Raw genomic sequence first — 18,507 nt, 5'->3', positions numbered from 1 at the left:
ACACGAGGATGATGAGCAAGTAAAACCTTTGTAAAAGAATATCCTAGGGACCACAAAAAAAATTTCTTATATGAAGGTTATTCGTATACGAAACTCGACCTTGAACAAATAATTATTTTCTTTTCTTTTTTATACTTAGAGAAATTATATTCATAAATATCACAAAAATGTACCTCGATAAACATAAATACTATTTAAATGTGGATTATTTTACATGCATGAATATATGAAATTTGTTATAATGCAATTCACATAAAACTCAACTATGACACTGAAAATTGACAAATGAAATCATATGATCGAAAGATATTTGTATTAAGTTGTGCAAGAAAAAGCAAAGATTCCACTTTGAAGCAAAATGATCTTGTAGCATGGTTAGAAAAATCTCTTCGCCTTAAAGTTTGATGTATGGAAAAACTTATATTATTTATATTATCTTTTCTTTTGTATACTTAGGGAAATTATATTCATAAATATCACAAAAATGTACCTCGGTAAATATAAATACTATTTAAATGTGGATTTATTTTACATGCATGAATATATGAAATTTGTTATAATGCAATTCGCATAAAACTCAACTATAACACTGAAAATTGACAAATGAAATCATATGATTGAAAGATATTTGTATTAAGTTGTGCAAGAAAAAAAAAAGATTCCACTTTGAAGCAAAATGATCTTGTAACATGGTTACAAAAATCTCTTCGCCTTAAAGTTTGATATATGGCAAAACTTATATTATTTATATTATAATATCAATTAATAAGTTCCGTAAGATGAGACCATAAAAAATTATGAACATAAAAAATAAAAATAAAATAAAAAATGGAAGCTACTAATTAAGCTCAATGACATAAGATCCATATATAGTAGTCGAACGACCATTGAAGTGCTCGAGGCTCCTGGTTAACTTCAGTGTTACTAAAACCCTCACCAACTGCATAAGTAGTTGTGAAACTACCATCCTCATTATCAATCATCACCCTAGTAATTGATTCAAATTGGGACTTTTCATGATCGGTTGAATTATCAATTCCACTAACCCAATTTGTTGTTTTTGAGAAGTTTTTAACCATCCTAGACTTGCAATGCTTCTTCTTCTTCCCTTTCTTGGAATATGATTCTTTCTCTTCAATCATTCTAATGACTTCACCATCATCTCCATATTCTCTGAAAACCTTTGTGTTTCCATGTTCATAATCATGGTAGTTTTCAATGGGTTGGGGGGTAGCCTTGAATGGATTGGTTTTGATCATATGATAATGGTACAAGAGTTTGATCATCAACCATTCTTGAGGTTGATGATTCACTCTTTGCAACCAAGTAATTTTGAGATAAAAGACATATTATCCTGATAATGAGAAAATTAAAAAATTGAAGGCGAAGAAAAAGATATAGAAGTATATTAATGATTATATAGATTGAAACTCAGAGAAGACTAGAGGTAGTATAAAAAAGCTACACAACAACTTCTTATATATATAGAGAAGATGGTGGATTTTTGTTCATGAGAGTTTTTCCAAATTTCAAATTTGAATTCTAATTTTGAAAAAATCAACAAAAAAATAAAATATTTTTGATGTAATTTTTTCTCATTACAACCGAATTGGTACTATAACAAATAACCTATTACAAAATATATAAAATAATCAAGATAATTAATCAAAAAGTTATATAAATATTTATATGTTAAAACACACTTTTTTGATAATACAACTAAGATTTAGCTGTAATATAAATAACAACGATGTTATACTCTTAGAAGATGTATGCTTGAGAGATAAAAATAACAGTAGAGATAAAAACTTATTGTTCATGTTGTATTGATAGTTCAAAATAGACCTTTATACAAATATTTGTAATAATCAACAATCTGATTAGTAAATTCTTAAAAGACATAAATAGGAAGCTCTTATCAATCTTTTGGTGAAATTATCTTGATTGCGGAGTCAGTATTCCTTTTGAGGTTGTTCATTTCATTCAATCAATTTATCTTTTCTTTCAAGAGATTCAAAATCGATAATCATCTTCATTTTATAGACGAAGAAATCCATAAGAGCTAGGTAAAGTTCATTTTAATAACAAGGATTCATAGAAAAATCCTAAAATGAAACTCTTACCAAATTCATAGTGAACCATCTTGGCAATATCTCTAATCAACCTATTCTTTATCTGTTTTAGTGTGAATTTGTGCTATCCAAATCTTCCACCACTTTTACTGAATCGCAAAAAATATAGGAAAATTTTGGTGGTATAATATGTGTACACAATCATAATCTTTTGAGAGAAAAAATCATTGTGAGCTGCAACTTGTTATTGTTGACGAGCATGTATTTGATGTTTTTGTTTCCATTGATGGATCATGAAGATGTGATACTAGTAAAGATCCTAGTTTAAAGGATCGGTCCTAGAATAAATCCTTTTATTCCTTTCAACTATGATAAAAGTTTCGCAAGTTTACTTCCTTAAACTCATGTAATTAAACATAATTTTCTTGGCATGGAATCAACTCAAAGTTCAACATACTAACTAATAAAAAATCACAAAGATAATGTTATGTCGTATAGACAAAGTTTAAAAGATAAATGTTATACTTTGTATTCCAATATACCAAAGTCGTAAAACAACTTGCATATTCTTCCTTGACACTTTTACCATAAAATATTGATCAAGTCACCAATACTGAAGATGTATATATAAACTTCGTATATTATGTATTCAATATGAACGACTTGAAAGCAACATAGATAGAAATGGAAACAATCCAAGCTTGTATTACTAACCTCGAACAAAAGGATGATGTGTACGTTGATGCCGATACGTTTTTAGGTTCTTTAGAGTAACAAGATTTTGTCTCAACATTCTTTGACTTCCTAATCTAACCTAACGAAGTTGATTCTAGTAATCTAATCAAGAAACTTCGGTTTTTTGAGATAAAATATGACAACCAACCTTGATATACCATCGCTTGGTAGGTTCAACCGGGCTATGTTTTAACAGGGTTTGTGAACCTATTTGATTCCTGAACTCAGTAGTAAAGGGTATGCAAATCAAATTTGCAAAACTCTATAGTTCTTGGATTTCATACTGAATTTTGGTATACCCAAACGAGTGTGTACCTTGTGCCAATTAGTTCATAACTCTCATAATTGATTTCAAACCTTCCCAATAGTTATAGACAATAAGCATTATTACTTGGGCAATTCTAATGATCAACTTGAAACAATTGTGAATAATAAACTTTTCGAACTAAGATTTCTAAGGATCTATGAACATCCATTGCTAGAATCATATTTTGAGAGTTCAACCAAGACAAGCTTGAACTCGAAATTTCTTCTTTGTGATATTTATCAAAAACCATAATTCATCAACTTTGTTTGTTTCTTCTAACCTGTATATTTAAGAACTTAGACAAATTAAGTTATGTAAACATGAATCATACTCAATATATATGGATCATTAGGCGCATTGGTTTGTTTATCATAAGAACTTCACCTTTGATCCATTATCATTTAACTAATAGTGAATGATGTACCTGTAATATGTATAATTATCATATCTTGAGAATTCTAAACAAAAATCATAACCTAAGTTTTAATATCTACATTGTGATTAGATAGACTATCTAAGCTTGTTATGCAGTTATTCCCATGGATCCTGTTCTCATCTCTTTCTTAGGAGTCACATAAGCATGAAGAACTCTACATAAGATCATAAGAAGTGTTGATGCCCACATGGAGTCATTATATTTTAGACTCACTATAACGATGTGGTAACACCTTGAGTCGATTATAAATATATTTACTCTTATTAAGTTATAGGTGCATAGACGAAAATTATGACAACCACTGTTATAGTCACAACCATTCCAACAAGCAAGTCATATAACTTGTTGGCATTGATGGGTCTCTATGAAGCAATGACTCGACATGTATAAAAGATGTAAACTATTATCTTCATATACATTGGATATTTAACTTCAAGTATATGTTTAAACAATTAATCATGATGATACTCGGATATCCACCAAATCACTTAGTGAAACATAGGAGTTTAAAAAAACTTTTTGTTTTTGATTAATGGATCATAACATCAAGTATAAATGATAAGATCAAAAAACTTGATCAAATCAATAGACATACATTTTTGAAGAATCTAATCATGAATCCTACTGTTTTACCAGATATTTAATATCTTACCCAACATAATATGTGTGCCCTAGTTCTTGCGCCTTCCTCATCACGTTTTATATTAGGGCCTTTCTTAGTGAGGATATGCTTTCAACACAATCAAGTTATGTTGGGGTTAGTTCACCACAATGTAGTTGAGACAAAGTCATTTAAGATCTCTGGGAATTTTACAACTTCCTTGAAGCTTTCAACGACTTTTTTGTACCTCATTAATATGTTGACTCTTGTCGTGCTCTTTTCCGGAAGATACTTCTTATTAAAACTTGTTGTTTTATTGATATTCATTGGTACCCATTTTTGAGTGGTTTTAGGAGCGGTGGGTTTCTTTTTCTCCCAACATCGTTCTGAAACTTCCTTAGGAGAATACTGGAAAAACTGATATTACGCAAATTAGTTTTTTCTAGTTGGGAGCAACAAATCTTGTTATCTTATGAGCAGAAGCAGATATGGTTTTATCTCTTTTACGAAATTTGCATCTCATTTGCAAGTAACCTGGTTTTCCACAATAAAAACAGTTCTTAGTATAATGGGAAAAATGATGCTTATTATTACCTAGAAGTTTATGTGTTTTCTTTGGAGCTTCATAAAATTTTCTTTTTTCGTCATTAGCAGGTGATGGAGATACTTCACTTTTTTCTTCAGTTAGATCTTTTGGTTGAGAATATATTTAGTCTTGTTATATTTCACCTCTTTGCAAGTACTAGGAGCATGTTTATTCCTTCATAGCCCAATACTCGCATATCACGATGATTTCTACATGCTCCCAATATCGAGGTTACTACTGAGAGTCAAACTTTCATTTAAGCTCATATTTTCTTGTTCCAAACTTTTGATCTTTTTAAGCGCATTAAGTAGATCAATCTAAGATGAAATTCATCTCATTTTTCTCCAAATTATCTAGTTTTTCTTGAAGTACCTTCTCTCGATCACGTTCTTCGGAGATTTCTTCTTTAAGACCTCGTATACATTTGAGATGATCACTTGCACCAACATAATCCAGTTGCTTATGCAAGTTTTTATTCTCACTATGAAGTCTGTCATATTGAGATTTCTTATTGAATAAGGAGATTTCAGCTTCAAAAAGTTTCTGATGATATTCCTTAAGAAGTTTATTAGCAACCAGATCTTTATGGAACACTTCTTCATTAGAGTCAGTATATGTGTCCTGATAAGATTTTCCACTGTCATAGGCTACCTATCTCTTACACTCCTAGGGCATACATATGATAATGCCCAAATCCACGATAATTGAAGCATTGGACATCACTATCAACTCAAGTACGAGATTTATGATAAGGAGATGATGTATCTTTAGGAAATCTCTTTTTCTTGTTTGTCAAGATTTTTCTAAATTGTTTTAGATTATTATCCTTAACCTCTGGCATACTAGATTTATCCTCAGATGATTCAGTATTTTTTACAGCTTTAAGAAAAATACTCCTCTCTTTTACAGACTGGTGTTCATTTTCAAAGATCTTCAATTTACCAACTAGATCACTCTTTGTTAGTCTTGAAAGATTGTTTTCTTCTGTAGTGACATATCTTTTAAAATTGTATCTTGATGGTAGAAACCTAAGGATTTTACACACAGTATCTTTCTCTAGAATAGTCCTTCCTAACGAATGCGAGGAGTTAACTCTCTCAGAGAATTTTCGGTTAAATTCATTAATAGACATATTTTTGTGTCTGAATCGTCTCAGTTTCTATATTGTTGGTGCTCATTTTTGTACTTATTATGGTGTTTTATGTGTGTGTAGGTATTTTTGGTGAATAAACATTTTTGGAAAAATCGGCTCGAAAAGTTGTCTAAAGCACCCGGAGGACACGTGTTATTCGGATACCCATTTTGGATAAGGGACAACTCAATTACTAAGGGGCGCCTCATTTACTATTTGCACCTATAGGCGCCAACTTCTATTTGCACCCCCATCTCTGTTAGGGGGCAGGTCATCTCCTACATTTCAAATTCTGGTTTTGGCGGGAAATGGTGCTCTTCAGGTGGCAGAATTAGGGTTCGTATTTTGGGGGTGTTTTAGAAGGACTCAATGGCTGAAACTTCGTGGGACGTCTTGATTAAGCTTAACAAGCGCTATATGATCAATGGTTTCGACCAGCATTGGCTATAATGGTGGAGTTGAAGAAAAACAGACTCGGGTTTATCTTCAAATGGAAAGCTCTGTTTCGAATTCCGAGGAGTTTGAGCGAGAATCAATCACTGGGTTTGGTTGCTTTGGGCATGTTTGGACCAAACAGGGATGGTATGTACGACAGTTTCGGTTAGAATTGGTTGCATCGTCGGAATGAAGAAAACAGCACACGAGAATATCAAGTATCTTATACTGTACCGTGTTTACATGAAGTTGGCGTGTGTTTGACTCAATCCAGCATGTCCGTATATTGCATTCTGCGTGTTTGGAGTTTGATAGAAGCAAGTTAACGCGCGAAAAAAGAAATAACAGGAAATAATCCCGTGAAAAATATATGATATTACTGCGGAGATATTTGGGAATTATGAGTGAAGATTCTTGTCGTTGTGGAGTTTAAAAAGGGTCTTGGGGAGTCAGAGAAGGGAGACGGAGTGATTGGGGAGAGACCAGAGAAAAGAAACGTGAGTTTGAGATAATTGCTACTGCTGCCATTGAAGAACATACGAAGAACATAAGACCACAAGGAGCAGTCGTAATTGCTACAGTGATTGCGACACATATTTGACAGTCGTATAAGCTACAGTGTCAGTGATAGTTTACTATTATCGTTCTTTGCAACTGTTGGTTTGTAACAAATATAATTGTTACAAACCCGGATTTAATTATTTTTCCTCCCATTTCATCATTTGTGAACCATTTTTTTGAGCATTAATAAATTATTTGAGAGGGTTTTCACCATGATGAGCGGCTAAATTACCCGGTGACTGAGGCAAAGGAGGAAACTATTCATTCATGCTTGATTGGTAATTTCTTTTATAATTTCCTTAATTATTTATTTTATTTAATTCACTAGGATCAACATAAAGATAAAATTGGTTTTCTTAATTAGTTGTGAATCAATTCGATGTGTTATGCTTAGAATCAATTCTTTGATAATTCATGCTTAGGGATTACAATTTAATATTTGGACACCTTATAGACTAATAGTGAATTAACGAGAAAAAGAGCTTGATAATAATTTCAGAAATATCGTTGTAAACCAATCAACTAGAAGGAATAGTGGAATCCGGAGCCTTAGTCCATTTTTAATTCTTGAAATCACTTTTTACATTAAGTTTTCGTTATTTTTAAGTTTTACAAGTCTAAAATATATTGCTTTCACAAGTCTCAACGAACCTATTACTACAACTCAATTGAAAATCACATCATTCATCAAACGTATCGTTATCAAACATACAAAGGTTCTCCCAGTCAGATGCTACGTTTTTAAACCTTGCTTCTTTATCTGCGGTGTTCCCTTCAAAGACGTTCTCCAAGATGTCCCTAGATTTTTTCAAAGTTTCAAATGCAGTCACATGATGTTGGAGATCTCGGATCATGGCACGTATAATAATTATGCCTTGCAACACTGATTTCAATTGTGTCATATTCACCAATATCCTTGGCAGAGGTGACACAATCTACAATAACTATTGGACGAGTATAACCTTTAACAACCTTCACTCATGTATTGAAATCAGGATCTTGTAAGAAGGAACGCATAGCTATTTTCTACCATAAGTAATTATTGAAATCAAATCCTGGTGGTACGTAAATTGAATTTGGTTGACACAAGCTGAAATTCATGTCTATACGTTCAGATCACTACAAACACAGAATTATTAGGTCTTTACGGTGTTTGCCTACTCTGATACTAATTGAAGAAGAGGATAACTAGCAGACCACCAACTTTTTCATTCAGAAACTTATATGTACAATCCTTATACAATCTATACGTTTAGTTAGAAAACTATATATAAGATTGTTTTAACAAGGTAAACCTAGTATATACCCGACGTGTACACAATCCAAATTTCGACAATAACAAGTCTTGTAATATATATTTCAAGACACGAATTCAACAAGAAATAATCTTGTAGGTTATTTACAGTTGATACTATCTAGGTTTAATTATGTATAACCCTGTGGATGGGGAAAAACGGGCCGCCGGTTTTTTTGGAAAGTGAAGAGTTGAGCGTGCTGTCGAGACTCCTCAGCCGGGCAAAAATTTTAATCCTCACATAGATTCACCGCTGCAAAGGGGGTGCTTATATTTGGGAAATCAATCTGTATGACTCCGGTATAAACCAAAACAATGGCCGTTCCAGAGTCAATTCGATCGCAAAGAGGGAGATGGGTTGATCTGTAGGAGGGAAGATGAGAATTGTGTGGATCAATGATGATTAAGGATTGTGGATGTGTTGTGGGTTTCTGCAATAATTGGTGATCTATTGAGTTCGAATAAGTTCTGGTAGATTGATGAATTCTTGAGAGTAGTTACTCGAGAAATTCTGTGTGGATGATTACTGATGTAATTCTTGTTTTTCAATCATGGATTCAGAGACTTATTTATACTGTCAGAGTAGTGAACACATTGATCCCTGTAAGTGTGACGGTTTCTTGAGTGAAAGAGTGGGAAAGTGGGAGATCGTGGTAAATTCGGTCCCATGTCGTGTGGAGACTTGACTGATCGTGCACCCACTACTTTTCTAACTCCTTCAACCGTTTGCACGACTTACTCACACTTCTCGTCGTGGATGTATCCACATACCGTAGGCCGCCAGACCAAAACCCTAAGTGATATCCCCCCATTTGTGATGTGATTGATGTCTCACGAATCGTGAAGTCTGCAAGGCAGACATGTTTTAATTAGTCAGTTGTTGACTGTTTAGACAATGAGTCTAGATTTTGTTGAATCGAGCATGAGTGATGAATGCTCAGCGATTCAGTGAATTATTGACCAGTATTTGAGTGACTGAGCAAGTATTGCTCAATTCTGCAAATCACTGAATATTGAGAATTTGACGAGCAACTGAGCAAGCATTGCTCAATTCGACAGATTACTGAATATTGTTAGTTGGATCAATATTCGGGAAATTGAGCAAGTATTGCTAGATTCGGCGAATTATTTACTGGTGACGTGACCCAATAAAATATTAATTAAAATATTGGTAGATTACCGAATATTATATAATTAATTTAGATGTTGATTGCTGGATCAACATAATTTAATGTTTGAACTTGCTCAGAATGCTGATTTCATGAGCGTTTTTTCGAGACCCTAATTTTTGATCAATCCTTCATCGATTGGCAAATTGCTGAAAATTGATCATGAGTGAAGAGGGACCAACCACATGGGATGATGGGCGTCCATGTGGTGCCCAGTGCTCGAGTGAGCATGCACCAGGGTTCTCAGTTTTGAGAGTTGGTGAAAGAATGATGATTAAATGCCGGTTTCATCATTTTCTGAAATATTGCTGGGTTCAGCATTAGGTGATAAAACCTAGGTATGAGAGATGGGGGACCGACCAAGAGGCCATTGGATTGGCTCTTGGTGTCCACGTGACTAATTGTTATCCGTTAGAAGAATCCTCCAGTTGGTTGGAGAGAGTTTGGTCCCAGTTTGAGCAATTGAGCAAATTAGGCCAGAATTATGAAAACATGTGGGACCGGCTTTGTGCAAGCCCTAGGAATGACTCTGGTCGGTCATGAAGGCATGCACGTGTTGCCGTGGTGTCCATGTCTCCATACTGAGTGTTTCAGTATTTTCTGATGCGCGTTCGAGCAACATTGTGAATTTTTAGAAGAGTTTCATCTTGGCTGGAACTCTTGATTTTTGTTGGAATGAGCATGTATGCTCAATTCATCAATATTTTGAAAATATTAAAATAAAAGTGTTTTAATATTAAAAATTGTCGTGAGAGGCTAGCCAGTCATGTGACCATGTTGGCTTTTGGTTTTCGTGATTTGAGCAATATATGAGAAAATATGAAGAAATCATGAATTTTGCTCAAACCCAGGGGTTTCATGAATTTAGGAAAATAATAATTATAAAAAAGTTAAGGTTTGCAAGGTGTGGGACCGGTCACGGCTTGGGCATGGACGGACGGCTAGGTTGCCCGGTCCCGCACACCTTTCCCTATTTTATAATATTATTCTTCATGAATCCTTAAAGTTATGGAGAATCTTTGAAGTTATGGAGAATCCATGAGTTTTTGTTGAAACAATGGAGTTTCATGAGTTGAGGGAAACAATAATTATGAAAAGTTAGGGTTTGCAAGGTGTGGGACCGGCCACGGCTTGGGCATGGCCGACCGCCTATGTTGCCCGGTCCTGCACACACAAGGAAAGTTGCTGGGATGAGGGAGTTTTCATGAGTTCATGAAAATAATAAAATAAGAAAAATAATGGGAGAGGCACGAGGCCGGCCACGGCTAGGGCACAGCCGGCTGACCGGTGGGCCCGACCAATGGGTGCCTCTCCACTATTTTATTATTACTATTTATTTATCTCTCCTGTTTTGTGTAGGATTCCTCGTTTTCCATATTTTTGAATACTCGTTTGTGCATCCGGGCGCTCAGTCATGCATCATTGTCGAGTACACTTGCACCATTTTATGGGGCTTACTCAGTGGTGGTCCAGATGCCCGGTTGCTGAGTATTTATTACTAATTTATGAAATTCAGTGGTGAATAATTCATGAAACTAAGTAATAAAGATGAGTAGTTTTTTTATCATCAATTCATAGGATCATCCGTGGATTAGCAACAGAGCTAAAGCTGTTGCTAATTAGCAACAAAGAACACATGTTGCTAAAGTTTAGCAACAACTTGTCTCTGTTTCTAAATTCGTAACTGCTGGTTTGCTGTTGCTATTAGCAACAGAGGAAATAGGCGTGCCAGCAGTTCGTGTGGATGGAAACACTTTTAGGTATTTTTTCGCCCAGTCAACTGGAGTTGTTTTGGAACTGAAACATTATTCCACCCCTTTAACCCATTCCTATACCTATCTCTTTCTTCTTCACTTTACAAACTCCTTCACTTGCGAAAACCTTCAGGCAGCCATGAGACCCTCTCTTCCCCAAGTCTCGTTTCTCTTTCTTCCTCTAGATCTACAGATTCTCAATCTTTACGTTTCTGTTGATCTCTATCTCTTACTATTTATGTCTCAGTTTCTTCCTTTACTGTTTTTGTTCTCTCCTAATACTTTTATCTCTTCTTACTTAGGTTTTGATTCTGTTTCTCACTCATGTTGTTTTTTGAAGCGATGAAGAACACCCAAAACCCAGAAGACGGACTCCTCTTCAGACATCATCATCAATGGCTGGCGATTACAAAAATCCGGGTGATACGGGTAACTGTCTCTTCTCTATTTTTATCTATTTTCCCCAAAATTTTCAATTAGGGTTTCCAATTTTCTGTAATTTAGAGCTTTTGAAATCTATTTGTTGAAATCATAGATACGAGGACGATATTCAGGTTTGAGCAATCATCAATTTCAGGTCCTATTTTTGATTCTTTTACTTTTGTTCAAACTTTATAGGAACTACAAGAGATGGCTTTAACAATAATCGACGGGAAACTCATTCAGTTAGCTACTATTGATCATCTGTTTTGCTTTTAAATCTTTTCAATCAATCGTAAACTTCGGGTTTTATTTGTTGATTCTAACCCCTAAATGTTTATTTCAATTTCTGGTTGCATAGTTGCTGCAGTTAATTGATGTTGAAATCTTATTTTTGGTGCAGGTGCACATTCTGAAATACTTGGGCATAGTTCGAAGAAATGGGTTGCTTATTCTTTGCTGAGTCTATATGTTTTTCTTTGTGAAATTATTTATGCTGCTTTCGTAGTATATTTATGGTCCGCAATTGGGACATATGATGTTGTGAGAGCTCTACTACTGCTCAATTTAGTCGAAGATTTCTTTCCTGGTGTGACAAGAAAAAATCCCTAACTTGGATGTTGGTCAGTGTCAAGTGATCCAGCGTTTGCTCGAAGTTACAGAATCTGCAGCGAATTCTCAGCCGATGACACACCTAAAAAATTAGTGAAAAAGGATCCAGATCATTCATACGTCGATTCTGACAAAAGACAAACCTATAGTGAAAGCTATGTTACACCCAGTGACACTCGCAAAGCATCCTCAAGGTTGGCTTCAATTTGGTTGCTTTGAATACCACAGGTAGATCATAAATTTATAATCACAAGAATAAGAATTATACGGTAGGTATATGTATTTTGAAGGCACAGCCTCCGTGAAAACCTGTTGGAAGTATCCTTGGTTCATTCCAGTCTTATGGGACGACAGAGGCACAAGCTGTTATACTGTGTCGTTGGGCAACATAATCTATTTTATTAATATAGTGGTTTTCTAATCTTACAGTAATGTTGTGCAGAGATAGTTCTTTAGTTCCATCGGGAAAAGATCTATTATCAAGAAGAGGATCACAGCGGGATGACGAATGGAGTTCAGATTTACTTGGCTGTTGTGCAGAACCTGCTTTGTGTATGTAACCGTGCAACACCACTTTTGTTTCAAGATATAGAGTTATCATTTATCTTCTGTTGGAAGTTAGTTTGCTAGGTTTAGATTATGCATATACTGTATGTGCGGCTCTTGTATAGAAATTGTTTGTTCCCTAATATTAATATGTAAACTAGCCACTTACATTGTTTGAGCCCACACTTCTCTTGAAACATTTTATTTCCTGCTCATGTTTCACAAACTGACTTCTATTTTGTTTTGTTTCTTATCTGTTTTAGGGAAAAGATGGTGCTGCAGACTCAATTTTCTCAAGTTCGGACACCTGTTGCGGTGACACCTCTACCCACGGGTATTGTTGCATATCATCTTGGAGGACATTTACATCCTCATCCTCAACAGATGTATTTTAGTTAAGGTGGTCCTAGATTTGTTCGATAACTTGCAGCTTATCGTTTCCAATTCCAACTATTGCCTGGGATGAGGCCAAGTGTTTCCCCAAACTTTATGATGCCATACCCGCTCCAGCGACAATGGCATCCTGGACAAAGAATGATTGCAAGGAGACATGGGAACCCACAACAACAAATGCAGCAACAACATCAGGTTTAGTTTTCTTTAATCTGTAATGAGAACTTTCTGTAGCCTATAGGCCTTCTGATGTAATTTCATTTGAGGATCCAGGAAATTATTCTAAAATCTTTAATTTGCTCATTCTTTGGGGTTTTGATATTTGTGTAGAGGCTTGTGCAAGTATGGTTAAATATCACAGGAACCTTACGGAGTGTGGATACAGAGCACTAATATTCAGGTATCCTCAACTCTATTATGCTTTGCTTATGAAGTTGCTAAACAACTTTTTTTTGATTTTTGACTAAACTTTAAGTTTGTTAGATTAGTTGTTTCCTGAAATCCTATCATCTTGGCATTGAGTAGGGGTTGTAAACAGAAAAAGGTGGTGCCGGCAATGAAGAGAATGTGCTTTTCAGGAATACCGTGATATGTGTGTACTATATACTGGGAGTGAACAGGAGGTCACTTGTTTTTTCAATAAACGAGTTGCTGGGTAAGTTACATCTGTCGTTCTGTAGCAATGTGCTTACAATTTATATACATTTCTTCAATAAATACTTCATGTATCTACTGTAAAAAAATTTGTAATTTATTGCTATGAACACGATAGTATTTCCCTTCTTTTTGTTGTTTTAGGTATACCTTCAAGGCTATGACAATAATCTAATTATCCTCACTATAAAGGTAAGATACATAGAAAACCTCCTGAGTCCTGCTTCAGTTACCTTTCTTTTGCATGAATTTGAATACTGAAATTAGATATTAAGATAGTTTTGCATTTGAGTAATTTTACAAAATACTTGTTAACATCAACACCATAGTAGAAATATGGTAGTTGTAGACTGGGACTAGGATTCACAGGTTGGCGTTTTCTCTTATAATGTTAGTGACATTATAGAACATAGAAGGGATTATCAATTAAATATGATCACATGATCATAGAAAGCTATATCTAACTTGTACAGACATTAAAGTTCAATGGCTAGTTAGAGCTATCTGACTCATTAGCATTTCCAGTATATGTCGAAAGGATTGTTCAGCATGTGGTGATATTTCAGTTACTTTTAAACTGTTGAAATTGTGTTGCTTTTTGTATTATTGAAGTCTCTAAGCTTATACAGATGGCATTTTCTTCTGTTTTTGCTTCAAATAATTGTCTTACAGAGTTGAGCTTAGGCATTTGATATATCTATATCTTGAAATGGTTCTTACTTATACAGAATACTTTCTTTTCTTTCAGACTGCCAAATACAAGAAGGGAAGTTGAATATTGAACCAGGTAAACCTAGTCTGGCATTTCCTTTTAGATCGTCAATGGCTACAATCATCAATCACAACAACTCCCTGTCTTCTATAGCTTAGACCACATCACTCCATTTATATATAGTTCTCCATTCTTGCTAAGGTAAATGGCACCCAGAACAAGCTTCAAGTTTACGTGGGTTTCTAAATTTTTCATGTTTCTCTAATTTGTAGTTTGATGATGCTTGTCCTACCAGTTATGAGAAGCAGTCTATTACGTTCCGGCTTTGGCTTTGATGAGCTTGGTCTTCTAAAACAGATTCAGATAACTTTTGTATGCTTATACTTGGGTTATGATAAATTAGGTCACCCATCCCTGTATGAATCTCAACATTTAACATTATATGTCAATTACAAAATTTAATCTTCTTCATCATCTCAGTAGTTGCTTGTGATACTTATAGACATTCATACTTCCAACTGTGATACTTAAGTTCACATTGATGAATCTTTTTTTTCTTTTGAAGAAATCCTTATGAATCTTTATGGGTTATTAGATTTCATCATTACAACTGATGAGTCAATTATAATTGAATGTTGAATGTGAGGAATTGAATCATCAGAATAGGGAAGAATCAGGGTAATTGCAGGGGGTATTACAGAATAAATTGGGAGGGAGATTGATGTTGACTTTGTTAACAAAGACTTGACCCTTTTTTTATTGTTGCAAAAGTTTAGCAACGACTATAACATGTTTCTAAATCTGAACCAGAGCAACTATATCACGTTCTAATAAAAAATATCCCAGAATAACTCTAAAATTAGCAACAGAGTAGCAACAGCTAAAACTAATTGCTAATTTTTTGTTTCGCAACACCTTCATTCTGTTGCGACAGCCGTTGCTGACCGAAATTAGCAACAGAGCTAGAGCTGTTGCGAAAAACTGCGACAGGGTATTTAGCAACGGCAGAAATCTGTTGCAAGCCCGGTCAGCAACAAATCTTAGTTGTTGCTAAACGTTAAATTTGGTGTAGTGTCAAAAGGTGCCTCATGATTTTACGGTTTTGTCCTTTATTGAAAATCCACCATCTACATTAAGTCCCCTGCTTAGTGAGGAACAGTCATGATCCGCAATAAGCATTAAATGGTGATTTTCAGTCGACGAGATCAGTGGTTGAACTCGGTCTACAAAGGCGTTTTCAAAATCCTCGATTTGCTCCAATGGTGTCATGTACGAGCAAATGTTAGGGTGAGGAACCCTGACGGTACGATAGGGCGTGACTCCGTGAGCACGGAGAGATAGAACATTGTTGGTTTGGTCGGTCAAAGGCCCAGTTTTGGTCAACTTAGGTTTTACGGGCCCGAGCCCAAAAAAGGAAACCCGTGTTTTATTAGGTTTTGGGAATAAAATTAATATAAAAGGGAAGAAGCCTTAAAATTATTTTTGTGTTTTTGATTGACCGACCACTCTTCTCTTCATCACCTCACGAACATCAGCAGCAGGAGAACTCGTCGGATCCAGCACCGCCGCCCATCCAACCACCGTCCGGCAAAAGTCCGGCCGACGCCAGCAGGTAAGTCCGTGCGATTTTCTTTTTTCTTTTTTTTTGCAGTGTGCTTTATGATTTCATGATTTGTTCATAAAACAAAAATCCAATGGTTGCATGCATGCGTAGGATTTATGAAGAAGTTTTAGAAAACGTATATATGCCCGTTTGTTCATTAGTCGAAGGAACGAGCAAAAATCGCTAATATGAAAGAGATTCATAAACTTTTGAATAGACATGGTCAAGTTGCAGTAGTAAAATTCTTGTTTATTAGGTTTCATGAAACCCGAATTTGTTTTCGAAGCATGAACTTTGCAAATACTTTTAGGAACGTAAGTAAGTTTGTTCGTAAAAGTAGTAAATAATCCTTAGGATTAAAGGAATTTTGAAAAGACCTGGAGTTTATGATAAAATTTGTTTATGACCTTTCGAAATTTTATTTGGAATATGTAGGCTTTTATAAAAAATAGCAATGACCCTCGTTTCATAGGTGAACTCTCGATCGAGCAAAATTAACTCACGTAAAAGTTTTTTTTTTATGCGCACGTGAGTTTTGTTTTTTGAAAAAAAAATATCAAATAAAATAGTAATTTTTGAGTAATTGTTAGAGATAAACAATTGTGTTTCATGATTTTATGATGTATGTTTTGTGATATAAAATCATGGGACGTTCACATGAAAATTTATGTGAATTGTTCATGGTTTCGTGAAAAGTCAGTGTTGACTCTCGAATGATACGTTTTATGCTTGGCTTTGCAGGTTTGAAAGAACGAGCAAGTTTTGGGGTTTTACGCTGTTATCACTAAGTTCGTGAAATCGTAAATAGGTAAAAGTTGAGGATTACCATTTTAGCCGTGAATTCAGTATTAGCATATCTGTAATCCCATGCTTGTGCTTCTGGTTCCAGACAATGGTGACTTCCAGTAGCAGCAGTGACTATGATTATGAGTATTCCTCCAGTTCTTCAGACGAGGATTCTAAGGTTCTAGAGATGAAGACTTCTACAGCAGAATATCACGCCAAGAGGGACCATTCCGCGGAAATGAAATACAACGTGCCCCCTATCAACCGTAGAATAACTCAGGAGGAACTCTTGAAAACAAAAGCTGAGGATGACATGTTAGCTGATCGTCAACAACGAAGGGATCGAATCCAGCGCCGGGTAGCAGCAGCTTAGGAGAAGCTTCAATCTCGTGATGAGGGTGTAGCTTCAGACTCGGATGCTTCGGAAGACGAAACCGTGCGGGTGCCAGCGGAGCGCAAAATCAAGCCATACCGTCACACTAGAGAGATTGAGAGGTTGGTTCAACCCGACCTTGAGGCTGAGCGTGAATAATAAGATTACTGAGAAGACTATGAACTTGATATTCATCCAGACTTCGCTAATAGCCCTGATAATTATTCTGATGAAGAACTCGAAGAGGATTATGCAAAGGACGATGATGATGAATCCGATAATTCTGATAAGTCCGATGACTCTGACGAATCTGACGATTAATTTGACTCATAGACCTCTCTGAGATTATTTATTTTCCGTTGGAGTAGATGTTCTCTGGTTATTTGAGCAGCTTGGATGTAGAGATGTTTCTTTAGAGATTATTATTTTTTGAACCGTAATTCCTTGTAGTATATCTTTTCTGAATATTCCTCACATCTCCAGTAGATGGACCAATGTCCGCATAGACAATAATTACCCACATAGTGCAATCACATGAGCTGTCTAGAAAACACGTGGACTACCAGACGATCAATACGTAGTTGTAATGTTGACTACGCCTGAACTTTCAGTCCCCAGCATTGTTACTCTTCTCCCATCTGTCACGCATCTGATTCGAAATTTAGGGTTTCAGTAGAAACTACAACAGACTTGTTTATCCGTTAGGGTATAAGCATCCACGTTGGACTTAGGGTTTCATTTAAACAGTCGACCATTTGCTGCCTTTGTATACTATCAGAAGAAATTTTGATCACGATCATACCTCTTATCACCATGTCTGGAAGCAGTGTTTCTTCAAGAAGTGAATCTCGCGCAGAACGTGTTGCGGCAGTGTCCATTTCGGTGAGTTACACATTTTATCTTATCTCCGTTCAATTAGGGTGACTGATCAAAAGGATAATCAGAAGAATCAATATTCTTTTCATAGTTTGAGACCCAAACGGACTGTTAAAGCTCCTGCGCGATACAGGTCGGCTCATGCTGAAGCTGGAGCATCTGTAAGTAATTTCATAACTTCTCAACTGAAGTTTTACCATGCTCCATGTTCGATAAAATTAAATATTCCTTCGCTTCATCGCAGGTTGATGTTTGCGTTGTTGTCGATACTAGAAAGAGGAAGAATGGGAAATCCTTGGTCATGGTTGACGATAGCAGCAACCGTGTCGACGAAGATTCTACTGATTCTGTGGAGGCTGGGAATAGAGTTCACGCTCATGAATACCCAACAGCTGGACTTCCATTTGAGGCTCCCATGATCAATAATTGCCCGAATAATGAAGTAGTTGG

At 35.6% G+C, this 18,507-nt stretch overlaps 1 long non-coding RNA gene across 6 annotated transcripts; it reads left to right on the top strand.

Annotated features, from left to right (window-relative positions):
* Positions 1-11,211: 11,211 nt before the first annotated feature.
* On the top strand, positions 11,212-14,838 carry LOC113274378. 6 transcript variants are annotated; one of them, XR_003322983.1, is made up of 9 exons: positions 11,212-11,511; positions 11,906-12,308; positions 12,557-12,666; positions 12,924-13,248; positions 13,384-13,453; positions 13,579-13,708; positions 13,852-13,899; positions 14,456-14,494; positions 14,692-14,838. It is a non-coding gene; the product is annotated as an uncharacterized LOC113274378 (long non-coding RNA). The 6 variants fall into 6 exon arrangements; XR_003322981.1 differs by having other exon boundaries at positions 11,906-12,342; XR_003322979.1 differs by adding an exon at positions 11,701-11,747 and having other exon boundaries at positions 11,906-12,666.
* The last annotated feature ends 3,669 nt before the right edge of the window (positions 14,839-18,507 follow it).

This window comes from Papaver somniferum, chromosome 4 (assembly GCF_003573695.1).
Source record: "Papaver somniferum cultivar HN1 chromosome 4, ASM357369v1, whole genome shotgun sequence".
Taxonomy (NCBI): Eukaryota; Viridiplantae; Streptophyta; class Magnoliopsida; order Ranunculales; family Papaveraceae; genus Papaver; species Papaver somniferum.
The sequence above is the reverse complement of the archived record's forward strand: the minus strand, read 5'-3'. Positions and strand labels throughout refer to the sequence as shown.